Genomic DNA, 18,558 nt, shown 5'->3' on the forward strand with positions numbered 1-18,558 from the left:
AAAGCTTTGAATGTTCCTAAGAGACATCAAGAATTGTAAAATGGAAGGAGTTTGGGACCACCAGTACTCTTTGTAGATTTGGCCGTCTGACCGAACTTAGGAACCCGGTAAGGTGAAGATTCCTTGGTTATCGTTCATATTGGAAAGACAAGTGCGTATTCTCTGCAAAACAATTTTAGGGAACTTGGATTCAAGCTAAAGGCCCAAAGCAAAATCAAAATCAAAAATTGTCTCCTGAATCTTTACAGCACCATGAAAAGGACTACACGAGCAGAATTAAATATTCGGCCATAATGCATGGATGAAGGCCCGGTGTGAACAAGTAGGTTTTACTTTTCTCAGCCACTGGAATGAATGCCTTTTGCTATAAACATTTCTTTTACCGATGAGATGGTCGACATCTACAAGAGAAAGGGACAAACATTCGAGGAGCTAGGATCTCCAGAGAAGTGTACAGATGTTGTGGACTAAGCTCCGGACACAGAGAGGCAGACATGTTAAATGCACCACCACACGTTTATTTACAACTACTATTTACAGAATAAAGTGTCACACAACCCCCACAGTCCCCAAAGTCCAGGCCACAACACAAAAGCCTTCGCTTTTTTCATTTTTTCATTTTTATTACTATTTAATTTAATATTGTTTCTTTGTACCAGTATACTGCTGCTGGATTATGTGAATTTCACCTTGGGATTAATAAAGTATCTATCTATCTATCTATCTCTATCTTATCTTCAGGCCACCTCTTCGCCTGTCTTCCTCACTCCCGACTCCAGCCCTTGTCTGAAGGGAGGCGACCCCTTTTATAAGCACCCGGATGTGCTCCAGGTGTGCTCCGGCAATCTCCCACCGACATGCCCCTGTGTGGTGGAAGTGCCGGCTGCATCCCCGGAAGCACTTCGGGTGTCCCTGCTCTTCTTCCCCCCAGCACTTCCGGGTATACCGCCCCCTGCCAGTGACCACGGGCCCCTACAGGGTTGAGCTTCAAATCTCTACACCTGTGGTCCCCATAGCAACCAGGGTGGTCGCCCCCATGTGGTCTGAGGTGGGCCGATGCCCTCTTCCGGTCCTCCAAGGTGTTCTGGCCGGGTCGCCCCAGCTATCTGCCACAATGTTTAAACTAGATTGTGTCACGGGGGGGGACTGAGGAAGACACGAAAATCAGCCAACCCGGCCTAAGGAATACTCAACCAAAGACACAAAATGTAAGCTTCCTTATTTAAAATGTTTACTCCTTAATGCAAGAAAAATTTGAACTAAAAACTAGAGGTGCTGGCGCCCTGCCTGGGATTTGTTCCCTGCCTTGCTGCCTGTGTTGGCTGGGATTGGCTCCAGCAGACCCCCATGACCCTGTAGTTAGGATATAGCAGGTTGGATAATGGATGGATAGATGGATGTCTATAGATCATCCTGCCGACTATACCAAAATTACTATTATCTATCTATCTATTATATAGTGCCTTTCATCTCTGTGCATTTATCTATCTATCCATCTATTATATGGTGTCTTTCATATCCATTTATTTATCTATTATATAGTGCCTTTCCTATCTATCTATCATATAGTGCTTTCATATCTATCTATCTATCTATCTATCTATCTATCTATCTATCTATCTATCTATCTATCTATCTATCTATCTGTTATATAGTTCCTTTCATATCTATCTATCTATCTATCTATCTATCTATCTATCTATCTATCTGTTAGATAGATAGATAGATATGAAAGGAACTATATAACAGATAGATAGATAGATAGATAGATAGATAGATAGATAGATAGATAGATAGATAGATAGATAGATATGAAAGGAACTATATATCTATCTATCTATCTATCTATCTATCTATCTATCTATCTATCTATCTATCTATCTGTTATATAGTTCCTTTCATATCTATCTATCTATCTATCTATCTATCTATCTATCTGTATTGTTAAGGTTAAGGGGTTTGTGCGGTAACATCACTTCTGCCGTGAAAACTGTGGCTCATTATTTTCAGGAGCTTCTGCCAACAAACTGCCACCAAAAACAGCGGTGACATATGGCTCTGAGGCTCTGCAGTTGGAAGCGTCTCAAGTTAACACATGCGCAGGTGAACAAAGAGCAAAAGACTTACACAGGCTGCAGAATCCTTAACTTGAACCCATTTTGAGGGATTACATGGTCAAATAACCAGGTTACTGACGGAGAAATCTACATGTGTTAACCTGGACAGCATTCAGACTTAGCAGACTTGGGGCAGATGAAATTTAAAGAAAGTAAATGTAAAGTATTACATGTAGGACGTAAAAATGTTAGGTCTGAATACATAATGGGAGGTCTGAAAAAGTACACCTCATGATAAGGATTTAGGGGTCGTAGTGGACTTGACACTATCAGCTGCCAGTCAGTGTTCAGAAGCCATAGGAAGGCTAACAGAATGTCAGGTTATATAGCGCCTTGACGTGTGGAGTACAAGTCACAGGAGGTTCTGCTCAAGCTTTATAACACACTGGTGAGGCCTCATCTGGAGTACTGGGTCCAGTTTGGGGTCTCCAGGCTACAAAAAGGACATAACAGCACTAGAAAAAGTCCAGAGATGAGCAACGAGGCTGATTCAGGGGCTGCAAGGGATAAGTTAGGAGGAAAGATTAAAAGAGCTGAGCCTTTACAGTTTAAGCAAAAGAAGATGAAGAGGTGACCTGACTGAAGGGAATTAGTCCAATGGATTGAGACTGAGACTTTAAAATGAGTTCATCAAGAACACGGGGACACAGTTGGAAACTTGTGAAGAGTAAATTTCACACAAACATCAGTACTAGGGTGTTGTACCGTGTTAGCCGTTATGAATGTAGAGAAAAGCCAAGCAAAATAACACCTTTTATTGGCTAAATAAAAAGATTACAATATGCAAGCTTTCGAGGCAACTCAGGCCCCTTCTCAAGGCGAGATGTAATCTTGTAATGTTTACATCTCGCCTGAAGAAGCGGCCCGAGTTGCCCCGAAAGCTTGCATATTGTAATCTTTTTATTTAGCCAATTAAAGGTGTTATTTTGCTTGGCTTTTCTCTACACAAACATTAGAATTTTTTTCTTTACACGGATAACCACAGACACTTGGAATAATAGACCAAGTAGTGTGGTAGACAGAAGGACTTTAGGGACTTTCAAAACTTAACTTGATGTTATTTTAGAAGAATGAAGTGGAGAGGGCTGGTGAGCTTTGTTGGGCGGGATGGCCTCTTCTCATCTGGTTTGTTCTAATGGTTCCTCAGAACCCAATAACTTGATTTCTCTAACTGAAATAAGGTTTTACATGGCATTTTCGAAATCAGGTTTCTATGAATATCTGTTTTTTGTTAAAGTGCATTTAAACCACATTCAGTGCCTGGGCATGGAATTTTGGAATTTGAACCCAGGACTCAGGATCGAGGAGACAACAGTGTCACTGTGCTGCTCTACACCGGTGTTATTCCATTCCAAAGTTCAAAAGGCAGAGACAGGACAGCCTCCTACTTTCACCCCACAGTATCTTCACCAGCCGGCCTTTCACAGGGTCATAACTAAATTAACTAAATGACTCATCAGTTTTGCTTTTTATTATGTTGCAGATGAACATCCCATCCAGTTTACCTGTAAAATATGAATGGGGTACACAACCTCTATCGCCTCGCACTGCAGACCTTTTTATAGTCTGGTCGAAGTGGAGACATAAAGCTGCACCTACTTTGGTTGTGAAATGCTAAATGACCCAAACAATGCAGGTAGGTGTCTACCTTCTCCACCTGGGCACCCCCATCCAGATGCTTATTGCGGGGGTGGGGGGCAGTACACTCATTCTTGCCCAAGTGTCTTGTATCAGTCAGCACCTTCTATTTTCTTCCAGACCAGCGCTATTTTCATTCTGAAAAAGGGTTAAAGGTTGAAATAACGTGCAATAAGACAAATGACGTTTATACCATATATGTTTTTTTTTATTCTTAGATTGTGTGAATGTTTTATTTGTTTTATTGTGATGAGATTAAGAAACAAAGCACTGAGATAAATTAAATATTAATCAAGACTGTATAGAAAAAAAAAAAATCCCGACAAGGCCAAGACAGAAAAAAAAACTACTTTTAGACAAAGAGCACAGAACGGAAATACCGATAAGCAGGTTTTGTAACAAAAGAGCCGTGACACGGGGTGGGGGATGAATGATGAATGCACACGCATACCTGAATCGCAGGTCTGAGCCCACTGCGCGCACGGAGTCTTGAAAATGCTGGCGGACTGGGAGCGACGTGGGTTGAGGAATCGGGGAGTCCGCGTGCGAGCGCGCGCGCGCGTGTGTGTGTGTGTGTGTGTGTGTGTGTGTGTGTGTACGTGAGCGAGTGCGAGTGTGCGCCGTCGCCTCGATGGAGAGGCTGCTTCACCTTTTACGGTCGTAAGGGGAGGGGCGGGGCCGAGAAAGGCGGAGGGGGGCGGGGCGGCTTCCTAGCTTATTCCTTCCCAGATACGGAGAGAGTGAAAGAGAAGAGCTGCGACCCACGGAGAGAAACGCGGCAAGGAGACGGGAAGAAAAGGCAAAGAGGACGAGCGACATCCTGGTCAGGTAAATTACAAATGAGAAGACCCCCTTGTTTAGAAGGTAGATGGAACCATGAGCGAAAACGCCTAAGGTCACGGTGGTAGGGGGGCGGGGGGGCTGTTGGGGCGCATACTTCGTACTCCAGGGGAACCCGGCGTATTTGTTGCAGAAGGATTGCAGTGTGTGTTTGTGTTCATACCAGTGAGGAGACTAGGGTTAATCATCAAGAAGAGTCGATACGGATATCGAGGGGTTGGCATGCACACATTTTTTTCTAACTACTAGAGGAGGGTGGGGTAGATGGAGAGACATTCTCCTGCGGGACACCTGGGATGTGGGACAATAGGTCATGCCGCCTTTGATTTCTTTGTAGCCTCAGGGTGGTGTTGGGTAAGAGTGGATGTGTTTGGCCAGGCAGGCAGGCTTTTAAATTCAACACAACATTGAAAGTAGATGGCTGGTCCATCAGTAGAGTATTGGTAAGTCAACTGTACTTTTGTTCATCCATTCATTTTCTGAAACCGTTTTCAGCAGAACCTGGAGAGGCACACAATGCAAACAGATCCTGAGTAGGATGTTGATTTATCACAGGATACGCATCCACTGTACACTTTTAGAGCATTCAACTTAACAGTCTGTCTTTTGCTCCACAAGGGCATGGAGAGAACATGTAAACTCCACGTATTTGGTGCTCCAAGCTGGCGTCTAATTGCGGTTACCTCTTCCCAGTGTCCTGATCCTTACCTTACTTACTCAACCAGACTTAATCAGGAATCCGACCTCCCAAAAGCAGGCAACTGCTAATCCAGGGAGTGAAATTACTGATTCATTTTTGTCAGATTCACACAGGGGATATGGTATTGTGGAAAACAGTGACACAGGGCTAAACGGCATATGAAACCCATCAAACTTGGTGGTGGATCTTATTTTGCCTTGGGACAGCGCTCGATGCATTGTAAATGGCTCTTGTGGTAATGAGTAACACGCGTCACAGCATTTTTATCTTATAAGATCATCCAACCTGGGATGCTAAAGAGTCCAGTGGTCCTCAAGAGGGGGCTTTATCATGGCTAGTGAGGGATGTAGGTTGGATTCTTAGTATGCTAGATAAAGCTGGCTAACTGTGTTCCATACAAGCTGAACACTTCCATACTTAATAGTTTTATTGTAGGCCTGTCTATGATTGTCGCTAAAAAAAAAGTTTGGTCATCCGTACAGCCGTCTGTTTTCTAAAGCTGCATATCCAGTGCAGGGATGCAGGGAAGCTATCCCAGTAAGCATTGGGGGCCAGGCAGAAACAATCAGGACGCAGGGAAGCTATCCCAGTAAGCATTGGGGGCCAGGCAGAAACAATTAGGACGCCGGGAAGCTATCCCAGTAAGCACTGGGGGCCAGGCAGAAACAATCAGGATGCAGGGAAGCTATACCAGTAAGCATTGGGGGCCAGGCAGAAACAATCAGGACACAGGGAAGCTATCCCAGTAACTACTGGGGGCCAGGTACAAACAATCAGGACGCAGGGAAGCTATCCCAGTAAGCACTGGGGGCCAGGCAGAAACAATCAGGACGCAGGGAAGCTATCCCAGTAAGCACTGGGGGCCAGGCAGAAACAATCAGGATGCAGGGAAACTATACCAGTAAGCATTGGGGGCCAGGCAGAAACAATCAGGTCACAGGGAAGCTATCCCAGTAAGCATTGGGGGCCAGGCAGAAACAATCAGGACACAGGGAAGCTATCCCAGTAAGCACTGGGGGCCAGGTACAAACAATCAGGACGCAGGGAAGCTATCCCAGTAAGCATTGGGGGCCAGGCAGAAACAATCAGGACGCCGGGAAGCTATCCCAGTAAGCACTGGGGGCCAGGCAGAAACAATCACTAAATTGGGAGCACCAGCCCACCAAAGGGTCAACACACTCGATGGGCAAATCTACTATGAAAATAATGAAGCATCAGGACCCTTAATCCGGGAGCGGCCCCAGAAGTGCACATTTGTCTTACAATGTTGGGAGTCTTCTTTTTGAGAAGGGGTTTTTAAAACTCCTACATGTAGTGGGTAAATTAAAATAAAAATGACCATGGTAACAATCCTATTGAAGAAGAACACTGTTTACTCAGACTTCATTGCTAGTTGTGAAGGAAACACCCCATAACATTTCTAGCTTCAGGGCCCCAAAATGTAGGTGTGCCATGGAGCAACACACTTAACACCAACACACACCAGTCCACCTAATGTGCGTGTCTCTGGACCCGCCCGTTGTGATTTGTTAGGAGGTGTCATCCTGCAACACCCACTGTAGCCATGCTAATAAAAATATAATGTGGCTGAGCATCTATGTTTTATGAACGAGTACTGGCAGCTGTATTGCTTTCTTTTAGCCTTTACTCTTAGTGAAATGCACATTTGTACTACTACTAGTAGTATTAATACTATCGCATATACAGCGGGCGGTGAAATTCTTACTTGCATGTCCAACCAACATGATTGGAAACCACAAATCCCTTCTTTCATTTTTAATGCCCAGTTACTACCGTTGACATTTGTGAGCCTACTCTCCTTCATTTGTTTTTCTTGAGACACAAAACTGTGGTACTGGAAGCCATAATATATTTAATAATTAATTTTATTTTAATTTTTTTCATTTTTATTACTATTTAATTTAATATTTTTCTTTGTATCAGTATACTGCTGCTGGATTATGTGAATTTCCCCTTGGGATTAATAAAGTATCTATCTATCTATCTATCTATCTATCTATCTATCTATCTATCTATCTATCTATCTATCTATCTATCTATCTATCTTATCTATCTATCTATCTATCTATCTATCTATACACCTGTGAACTGGCATCATAAACAGTGTTTTTTTAAGATAGAAGCATACAAAAAGCTTTGATAGATTTTTTTGTCACGTTAATGATGTCAGAAAGTGAAACCATAGACTTCTGTATTCTAATCCCTAACCGCACGCTAACTCCCGGATTGCCGCTGTGCTAAATCATCTTGGCTCCTTGCATCCTTCACAGACTCCTGTGTGGCTCCCTGCAAAAAAGAAGCTTTAAACCGGAGGATCTTACAGATCACAGGCCAGTCTAGCCCAGCCATGGACTCCACTGATAATAATAATAATAATAATTCATTACATTTATAGAGCGCTCTTCTCAGTACTCAATGCGCTATCCACACAGGGAGGAACCGGGAAGCGAACCCACAATCTTCCACAGTCTCTTTACTGCAAAGCAGCAGCCGATGGCCCAAATTGCTTCAGTCACGGGGTCTCATTTATAAAATTGTGCATGCATTTGAGTGTGAAAGTCTATGTACACCAAAACCAGGAAAAATCCTAATCTATAAAACCTTGCATGTGCATCTTTGTATGCAAAAAATCACAACCTTCCTATAAATGTGTGTATGTGAATGCACCTTGAATTCTGCACAGGATTCCACAATAACCATTGTGGACGGGTGGAAGGAGACGCGTGGACTTTAAGGAAGTGTTGGGGTGCCAGCAGGGTAACCCCTTGTAAACCTAACACAAATAATATTAAACAAAAAGAATGCTCAGTGGCATTAATGGCAGTTAAACCGAAACAAGGAGCAGTCTTTTATGACTTTTCTTTTAAGGGTAGCAACTCGATAGAGCAGGTCTTCCTTGGGAGCCCCGTTCTGGTGGCAGTTTGGCTCCGAAGTGAGACACCATTCTTTTATAGGACTCCAGCTTAAAGGTGACAGAGTTGCTTGCCCTCACTGGGCATCTTCTTGCCACTGTGGGTGAAGGAAGAACCGACAGTGTGAGGCTACAGTGCCCCCTGTCACCCCGGGGTGGTATCACTTATCTCTGATAAACCTGGAAGGTGATCCTCTGACATGCATACGTGACACCATATATGAAGCGTGCTAATCAACCTCATGCACAATCCTGCATGCGTTCATTTTCTGGGAGAGAGAACTTCACCCGACATATCACGTAGTGCACAAATTCTTTTATTTGGTGACCTGAGCACGAGGTCGGCAGCTTAGTGAATCCACGCCCCTTCCGGCGTGCTTTCCATGGGTGTCTTGCCTTAGTGAATTATATATATAGATTATGCTAGGAAGACTTTTATGAACACATCATAAGGAAACTGGATAGAGTGTCTCGTTAGTTGGTGTATGGCTACCAGTACCGCAGGCATGATGGAGCTGAAGCTTGGCTGACATATTCCTGACCTGTTGGCCAGTTCCCTCTTGTCGGTACACTCTTAAAAGTAAAGGTGCCAGAGTGGTTCTTCAGAGTGATGCCATAGGGGAATTATTTTCGCTTCTTAAAAGACTCGTCCACATAAAGTTTCCAGCTTCATATGCAAAGAACTCTTCCCAGGATGAAGTGGTGTTTGGTCAAGCGATTGTTCTGTTATACAACCCAGTAAAGAACCATAAAATGCCATTGAAGGACCATTATTTTTAAGAGAGAATGCCAACCATCATTGAAACCTGCATATTGAGAAGGTAGAGCCCAATTTCTGTCCATCTGCCTGTCTGATGCTGGGACCAACTCAGTATAAAGTCCTAAGAGAATGGCTCTTGGAAGCCTAAATCTACTAATAAACCAGTCATCGTCATGGCTAAAAAAAGCTTGTTCGCTTCATATATCTCCATTTGTATGGTCTTCAAGTAGCGACAAATAAGCTGTGCTGTTTCAAACCATTACGCTGTGAAAAGGCTGTCGAGCATAAGATTCAGAGCCTCCTGTACGCTGGGTGTGAATGAAACCTGTGATTTAATTTAATGCAATTATTAAGAAAAAAGTATTTTTAATCCTGAAAAACGAAAGCTGGTAGCAGATATAAACTGATGACAAAACCAAGTTAAGTTGTTCAGTGCAAATATGGCCCGATTTAAAGGCAAATACGATAAAGTCTGTACATCATATTCATCACAGTTGAAGTTGAATATGTTTGTCACGTCAACGGCTCGGAGATATGAATTATTATAAGCGTGAGTTGTTATTTAGTTCATTTGGTTGCAGTTCCCCTGGGTTATCGAGGGTGTCATCGTGTCATAAGTTTTCGGAAATGTTGCATATGGATGGGTGAGAGCCGTTATCAACATTAGCAAGTTCTCCCATCAGGTTTTCTATTATTGCGTGGAAAGTTCGAGCCTCATTTCGTGTGTACACAAGCTTTATAAATCTGACCCCTGGTCTTCATCACATAAGGCTTCATGAAAAAGACTGCAGATCGGAAGGGTCATGGCGTCTCACCCAGCTCAGCTCAGGTCCACTTCTGAGTGTAAGCAGTGCACACTTTTTGATTACTTATCAGCTGTACTGTGTATTATGGTGATTGGCTGCTCTCAGGTGGACCTGCACACGTGTGTGAGTGTGAGTGAGTGTGTGTGTACTCTGTGATGAAATGGTCTGCCTTCTAGGACTGATTCCCACATTATGCCAAATGGTAGTTTCCGGCTCTCTTTGACGATATAATTCACAAAGCAGGTCCAGTAAAAAGATGGTTGGTACACTGCAGAATTGTCCATGGACTGAACTGAGTTTGTAGAAGAAAAGTTTTTTCTCTTTTACGCCTTTCATTCTGCGTGTGTAACAACTTTTTCGCTCTTTTTGCTTTGAATTTTCACTAAACTTTTATGAAACAAACTTTATTGGGATGAGAAATTAATTTTGTTACGCGTTTGACTCACACTTTGCCATCTCATTAGCTGCTTCATTTTGTGAAACTGGTAAAGAAGCAGTTACGATCATTAAGCTACACAAAAAAAAGAGTTAAACGTCATCATCGGCCACTGTGATTCAGAAAATAAGCCTGACACACGGGATCGTCTTCTTGTCTTATATATAAACGTCTACGCGTGGAAGGGTGTGTGTCTGTCCATCCCGGAAGTGAGAGGTGGAGTCGGGGTAAGGGCTCTGCCTCCGAGGAAACCGAAAACTTGCTTAGCCGCTAATAACACAAGCGAGGCCAACATGTCAGCAAAACGAAACCCCAGAAGAAAGACAAAGTCGCTTAACCGCAAACATCGGCAAAAACGGTATCCCTTTTACATTTCCTCCCGCCGCTAATGCACAAGTGAGGCGAGCACGTCGGCAAAACGAGTCCTCCTAGGACAGAGACGCCCAGAGTACTTCCTTTCAATTACCTGACATGTCTACATTTCAGTGTAATTTCTGACGATTTCAATCGTTTCTAGGACCCCAGGCTTTTTACAGCACGGGCTTACACAGCTAGTGTTTTATAAATATGTTTAGTCAAGTTGATATTTTATTTGTAGGTTTCAGTTACTGGATTGCTCGCAGTGCACTCTTTTCTGCTTGGCTGTGTGCTTGAGCCCCGTAAAGGAGCGGCATATCAGTACGTGACGTGGGCTTCTTGCTGTACACCCAGTGCTGCTGGAATGATAATAACGCACATATTTTGACTTCAGTAAGGTAAGTATTGCGTTAGGTTTCTCGTTACTTTAATCAGACTACGTAGTGCCCATTACTTTTAATGCGTTACCCAACTGCTCTCGAGATTAGTACTGTACGTTCAGCTCGCCAACATAATTTTACCATTTCTGAAATATTAAGTATTTCAGCCTGGAGAAGGAATAATGTGAACAATAGAGGCTGTGTGTTTTGGATCTTCTGTGTGCTCCACAGACATTAATCTTGGCCCTTTTGATAAGGCCCTCAAATTTGATAAACAAATTAGTAACTCCATTGTTAAAGCCTGTTGGCTAAGGTCAAGCCCTTTCTTTCTGTAGATGATTTTAAAAACACTAATTCATGCGTTTGTCTCTTCTCGGCTTGACTACTGCAACTTGTTATACATTGGAGGTAAGCAGTCATCCCTTGCTTGTCCTTGAACGGTTTAGCCCCCCTCTGTCTTCCTGATCTCCTTAATCTCCTTCATGACCACTCTGGCCAAAAGTTATTGATTGTGCCAGGGGTGTAGCGCAGAACTCTGGGTCCTATACATAAGCAGTCTCTGTGGGTCTCTTCCTCTCGAAAACAAATTCCATTACAGGCTTTTAGGGACCCTCCACCCAGTGGAACCCTGGGTAATCGTTACCCTTTTTCTCCCTACTACGCTGCGCATGGATTGTGCCGAGTTCTAGACTTCAGCTTAGAAAGGACCGTGCCTTTGCAGTAGCTGCCACTAAGCTTTGGAAGAGGATTCAGGTGCACTCGGATTCTCTTCCGGCAGCACTCCCGGGTGTTGCGGAAGTGCTTCATGGGCACCGGCACTTCCAAGCCCGTGGCCCTGATGTAATCCAGGGGGGTTGCCCTCTCATGTTTCAGGAGAGGTATTGCCCCGAATATGTCCTCTCCCCCGGTCCTTCCAATATAGGGGCGTCCCAGCTGTCTGCCACAATATTTATATGTCTGTGTATGGGTGCATTTATGGAAGCTGTACAGCACTTTGGTTGACTTGTGTTGTTTTTAAATGTGCTCTATAAATAAAATTAACTTGACTTGATTGTCTGAACATTTGACCCTGGAAACCAGTGGCTGCTGAAAGCGACTGTAAAGTAAATGCATTGCGTAGGCTGACAGAGTGGAACGCGCATGCACAGACTAAAAACAATCCGTAACAGTAACCCGGTTAAGGGTTTACATGGCCACATAATCGCATTATTTGCTGAGAAATCTACTTCTGTTGATCAGGTTCCTCAGAGGCTAATAACCCGATTTCTCTATTTGGGATAAGAGTTTACATTGCATTTTTAGAAATCCAGTTTCCATGAATAATCAGGTCACTGAAGATCATGGAAACGGACTGAACGAGATAATCCTTGACTTGGGAATTGATTCTTAGTAAAGATGTCCTACTCGCCTTTGTCTCTGCAGTCAGTTACTGATACACATCCTCCTTTAATCATTCAGTCTTTTTTACACAGAACATTACATCAAACCCTGAAATTATTAACCCATTTAAAGCCAGTAAAAACCCCTTTTTTGTTCTTTATTTTGCCTTATACAGTTTCTTGTGTTAGGAATTTGTTAGTTTTCTCATTCCCCTTGGGGTCAGAGTGCAGGATCAGCCATTGTACAGCACCCCTGGAGCACTTGCATGTTAAGGGCCTAGCTCAAGGGTCCAGCAGAGTCTCTTTAGGCAGTAGTGGGGATTCGAACCGGCAACCTTCCGGACCCTTAGCATCAGAGCCACCACTCTGCCCTTAAATCCTTAGTCATCTGTTTTATGAACTGGACTGTGAGGAAGCGGAGACAAACTCTGCAGTGATCCAGATGCAATGAGACTCGCTCAGCTCAGGCCAGTGTGGTGTCACTAGTCATCCTAACATTGTGTGTGTGTGTGTGTGTGCAAGTAGATTGCAGGAATGAACCAATACAGACGTGGGTAGAACATGCAGACTCAGCAACTCAGCTAGGAATCCAAAGCACACTCGGGCAGCAATGTGGCCTACTACACCACCATGCTATCTAACCTTCTATCCCTGAGTTCAAAGCCATTTGTAATATTCTGGTAAGAAGAAAAAAAAACAAAAAAACACGCACACACACAGATGGCCTTCCTTTGCCAGGCGCCTCCCTGCTGCCTGCATTCCTTCTGCTTGTTCTTAAGGGGTCACTGAAGTTTCTTCTATCTGGGAGCCGATTGTTTCATTTCAGGAACGCAGCCTGTCCTGTTCTCCATGGCCGATGGGAGCCAGTCCACGATGTCAAGGCAGTTACTCGGCCAGCGTCTTTTCAAGGTTGGGGTTGCATAAATCCTAGAGCAGCACGGAGCAGGCAGTCCACAGAATGAGAAGAGTTTGTGTCCTGACATGATCCCAAACAGTTGTGAACCTTCATTGTCCTGCCAGCCTCCCACCGCAAGCTCTGAGTTGGGGGATGTTTCTTGTTGGAAAACTGTGGATAAGTATATTCAAAATGTAACCGAATGCAGACACAATTAGTTTGTTAGGAATAAGCATTAGGAACACATCATTAAATGAAATGGCTAGCTAGCGTAATGTGAGCGGGTGTGCTGCAGCCACCACTTTGTTTCAGCCTTTCATTAAGCACCTGGCATTCAGAGAACATACCGCCATTCCCTTGTTTCTGGATTTAATGTTTCAGCCCAAAACACAACAACTTTTTACATTTACTAAACCCATTTGGGTCCACTATTAGGGACATGGGGGGTCCTGAAGCCTATCCTGAGAGTACTGGGTGCAGGGTTTGATCCACTCCTGGATGGAATATCAATCCTGACTGGAACAGTCTGACTATTAGTAGCACCTGAGACTTTGCTGTCTGTGTGTGGCTCATCCTCGGGTACGTTATCGATGGTTCAAGTGGCTCCCAGAAGCCACCAGGTAGCATGGAGCTGACCCGGACTGTCACAAGCAGCTTAACGTTTACATATATTAGATATGGGAGAAAACTATAGATGTCATAGCAAAATCAGTGCAAAGACTGGGGGAACATGCAGTCTCTATTACAGAGAGTGACCAGGCCCATATTTGAACCCAGGTGCCCGGAGCTGTGAAGCAGTAGCACTATACACTGCGTCACCATACCACATGTTGGATTAAAATAAGTTGACCTTTCCTGCTTTATGAATCTCCTCCCTTGTTTTTATTAATACTAGGGGGCTTTGCCCCCTCCTCGCTTTGCTCGCCAACCCCCCTGCCCGCACTACTCACCATCAACTTCACGTCTCTGCCGCTTGCATATGAGGAAATCACTTTCACCAAACAACAAATCTTTTAATTTTCACATATACGCCTCGTCATTGGGAAGAGCCACTGCTTTTCTCTGATGGCAACACGAATTAAATGATCTACAAGTCTCTGACTTAAAGTTTAAAGTCAAACAATATCTACATACTTCTGTCATATCACCTACGTCCATATATTTGATCTCTTTTCGCTGTTCCGTTATTTCACCAAATTATAATTTCCATTTGTTATCGCTAATGCAATCTTTACTATCAGTTTTTCGAGACTTTTGAATTTTAGTACTTTAATCTCTAACCTGCTCTGCATTTATGTTTCAGGTTGCGTTAGAGGTATTGGTTGCGTTATACATTTTCATTCTTTTTGGCTTTGAAATTAACACTCAAATACTTTTTAAACTGTAACACTTCAGTAAAAACAATATTTGGAATTTCCTTTTCATCAATATCGTATTGTATTTTGATGCCGTGTTTGGAATTACATCGTGACAACGCAACGTATAACTGCCGTGAGTGAATCTCGTTTCTTTCTCTCTACATGAACTGTGTCTGACAATAGCATTCACACAAATGAGAAATGACTGAACCGTGAGTGCGTGGTTGTAAATGTTTTAGATGTGGGCAGCACATTTCCAAATCTCTTTGCATAAAGTCTTGTCTCGCGCGTCTTTAAATTATCTCTCGTCTCAGGTTTTTCTTTTAAATTTAAAGTTTAAAAGTCAAACAATATCTACATACTTCTGTCATATCACCTACGTCCATATATTCGATCTCTTTTCGCTGTTCCGTTATTTCACCAAATTATAATTTCCGTTTGTTATCGCTAATGCAATCTTTACTATCATTTTTTGAGACTTTCGAATTTTCATACTTCCATGCCCTGCATGTCTATCACACCAACATGTTCTACTTTGTCATCTACTCTTTGTCTTTTATTTCCGGCCCTGGACGTGGTTAAATCTCCTGGCACAAAGTCTCGTCTCGTGGGACGTGAAAGTACCTCTCTGAAAAGGTCACGTCTCGTCTCCCAAGATTTTTTTTATTTTAATAGAGAGATTTATTGACTGCATTTAGAATTATTGCTATGTAGGCAACATGTTAGCATATTTCCTGGTGGTGTTGTGTTATAGCTAAAGGGACGTGCGATCAATACCTGCTCAGGTGACTGTTTCTGTGGTGTTTTTACATTCTCTCTGGGCCTGAATTTGTTTTCTTAGGGCTCTCTGATTTCTTGCCACATCTCAAGAGTAATGCAGGAGAGGTGGAGTGTGAAAGGGCTACATCCAGACTTTTACATTTAAAAATAGACATTTTTCCCCGTTTTTGCCTGGTGTTTGTTTTTTTATGGAGATTTCTGAAAATGCTCCCCAGAGTCGCATATTTCTGAAAGTGTGGAGGGGTGAAAATGGAGAGCTATGAAAATGCGGGTGCCGATTGTGCTCAGATTGACTTGCGTTTATTGCTTACCCTTCCCTAACTGGATCCTGTTCATTACATTACCTCTGCCGCTTTACTTGCCTTATACTTGTGTGTTAATCTAAACAACAGTTCCACATCATCATTTATTTGGTTTTCGTATTCACCGTTACTGTTCTCCGTGTGTAAACACGAGCTGCCAATGGATGTAGAGTGGGGTACACTTACTCTTCCTGTTTCCACCAATACACGTGTGTGCAGTATAGGAGAACAGTTACATCGTATGCATTTTCAGTCGTTTTTAGATACTTTTCTAAACGATGTGGGGACGCAGATCGAATTTGTCTAAAAACGTTATTTTTAAAAGAACACACATTAGTGTGGACGTAGCCCTAGTGATGCATAGGCATCTTGTACAGAGATGATTCATGTCTTGTGCCTGACGCTTCCAGGACAGCCTCTTGCTCCATCGGATACCGTTTTACAATAAGGTTGGTTTCCTACTACAGTAGTACCTTGAGATACGAATGCCCCAATGTACGAGTTTTTTGAGATACGAGCCATCTCTAAGTTGATTTTTTGCCTTGAGTTACGAGCCAAAATTCGAAATAGAGCTTGTCGCCGCACATTCAGAGGAACTGACGACGGAGGAGTTGACGGAACTACAGACGCGGCAACATACGCATGCAGGAGATCGGTATCACGGAGAAGGTTACCTCATAAAGTCAGATAAAGGAAGTGTTTGCAATTTGGGAAAAATGTTTCGAATTTTAAAGAAGCGAAACACCCTGAAAAAATTACAACTGATTGCGCAGCGGCTCTATTTAATGACACTTGCATAACGCTTGAGTTTATTTAGAAGATAACCCTGAAAAAAATTGCAACAGATAGTGCAGCCGAGCTGTTTAATGATATTTGCCTAACACTTGACTTTATTGAAAAGAAACATCCTGAAAAAGTTACAACTGATCGCGCAGCAGCTGTATTTAATGACGCTTGCCTAACGCATTTTAGAAACCTTCTGAAAGAGAGGATGAAACAGACCTCGTTGGACAGGTTTTTATCAAAAACCCCTGCAGATGAAAGTGAGGAAGGTGTGGCGAAAAGGGCAAAAATCAGTGAATAACATTCAGGTATTCAGTTCAGCCTTTCTCCACCACCTCTGTCAGCATCTTCAACTCGTCTGATCTCCAAGGTAAATGCCGTACATTATAGTGTACTTAATAAAACCAGTTTATTGTAGTACATTCTATTGTATTGTGTTTTTATACATTATTCGTTATTTATAAGTACATTTTTCTTATTTAAAAACATGTAACAAAAAAAATGCAGTGTTTTTAGGGGGTCTGGAACAGATTAATGGCATTTCAATTCATTCAATGAGGAAAATTGATTTGAGATAAGAGCATTCTGACTTAAGAGCTCGGTCACAGAACGAATTAAACTCGTATCACAAGGTATCACTGTATTATTATTATCTATTTATCAGATGTGTTTATGTAAGATGACTTACACAAAATAGAAATGTGATCGATTTGAGTGATAAGCAACAAAGTATACAGTTAACAAGCAATGAAATGTAAAGTAGAAAAGAGAAGTTTAGGACTACTGCTCAAGGATAGACAAAGCTAATCAACTGGTGGTTCAAGGGTGACTGCCGCTCTGGATTGTGACGATGTGGGTTCTGGCTCCACGCTCCCATGGCTGTTTGGGAATCCTTGAACCCAACACCGTCGATAATGAAACCGAGTGAGCTAGTCAGTGAAGGCAAATAATTGAGCATCTTAGTAAGGGGATGGTTAAAAGTGAAACAGTGCTTTTATTTAAAAACAGTCAACAAAATAAACAGTGTTCATAAAGTGCAGTTCTTTCTTCATCAAATAAATAATCCATAAAAAGAACACATGGAGGTTAAAACCATTGAAAAAAAAAAACAATCCTTTAAAACCAGAGGTTAAAATCTTCTCATGGAAGCTGTCTTTAAAACAACAACAAATCCGGTGCATCGTTTCTATTAGCGTTTCTGTTAGCGTCTCACCTGCTTATCCCGTTTGGGCTTAGCAGCAGGCAAGACGCTCTCTGCAGCTGCCCTCCTACAACACACGCGAGACTGGAGACCTCCCGATCCCTGGCTTCGGTCTGGCACTCATCCCAGTCCCCGAGACTTGATGTCCACCAATGACCAGGACGCACACATTGGGGACTCCACCACCAAGCCTCCCGACTTCCGCTGCCTTTCCACAGCCTTCTGCGGCTCGTCGCTTTCCTCTAGGCACTCCCGCTACCTGGTCACTCAGCGGGAGCAACATCAACTCAAACGTCTGGGTGTTGGCCTAACACCCAGCTTCCTTACAGCTGCCCTCGAGCGCTCGATCGCGCGCTCACCACACTCACGCACTGCCTGCTTCCTCGCTCCCTGTAACCTCCATCCTCTTTTCCTTTCTTTCCTTTTTCTTTTTTCTCCGATCAATTCTTTTTCACCTCCTTCAACAACTTGCGCTTCTTTTTTATAACGTGAGGGGCCATCACAGCTGTAGCATTAGCCACGGGAGCAATCACGAATGTGGACAGTTCCTCACCTGTGCACACGGTGAGAAACGCCCACATCGACGACTGCCCCGCGGCTCGCCACAACATCGCCCCCCCTCACGAAGCCGCCTCGGGTGCGGTGATTATTTAAAAATGGCCTTCGCTCAGTGAGCTGTTGACCCATAACACCACATGGATATCCAGCAGGAGAGTAGCAGCCTAGAAAGTCTAACGCTTATGGCACATTAGACGACTTTTTCAGTCAGATTTCATTTATATAATCTTAGCCTGCAGGTTGTAGTCGGTGGCGCTCTCCCATGGATCCTGTCCATCAATGTGACATACCCAGCGTCTGAGACTTCTGAAGATCAAATTTAGAAGATTTCTAGAC

General features: G+C 43.2%; 1 protein-coding gene across 1 annotated transcript in view; it reads left to right on the forward strand.

Moving 5' to 3' along the window:
• The first annotated feature begins 4,477 nt into the window (after nucleotides 1-4,477).
• The window catches only part of fblim1 (filamin binding LIM protein 1), a 47,678-nt gene continuing 33,597 nt past the window's right edge, over nucleotides 4,478-18,558 (forward strand). Inside the window, exon 1 of the mRNA XM_039755462.1 lies at nucleotides 4,478-4,583. The gene's annotated coding sequence lies outside the window, so the exon portion shown is untranslated. The remainder of the gene's footprint in view (nucleotides 4,584-18,558) is intronic.

Source organism: Polypterus senegalus, chromosome 6 (assembly GCF_016835505.1).
Source record: "Polypterus senegalus isolate Bchr_013 chromosome 6, ASM1683550v1, whole genome shotgun sequence".
Taxonomy (NCBI): domain Eukaryota; kingdom Metazoa; phylum Chordata; class Cladistia; order Polypteriformes; family Polypteridae; genus Polypterus; species Polypterus senegalus.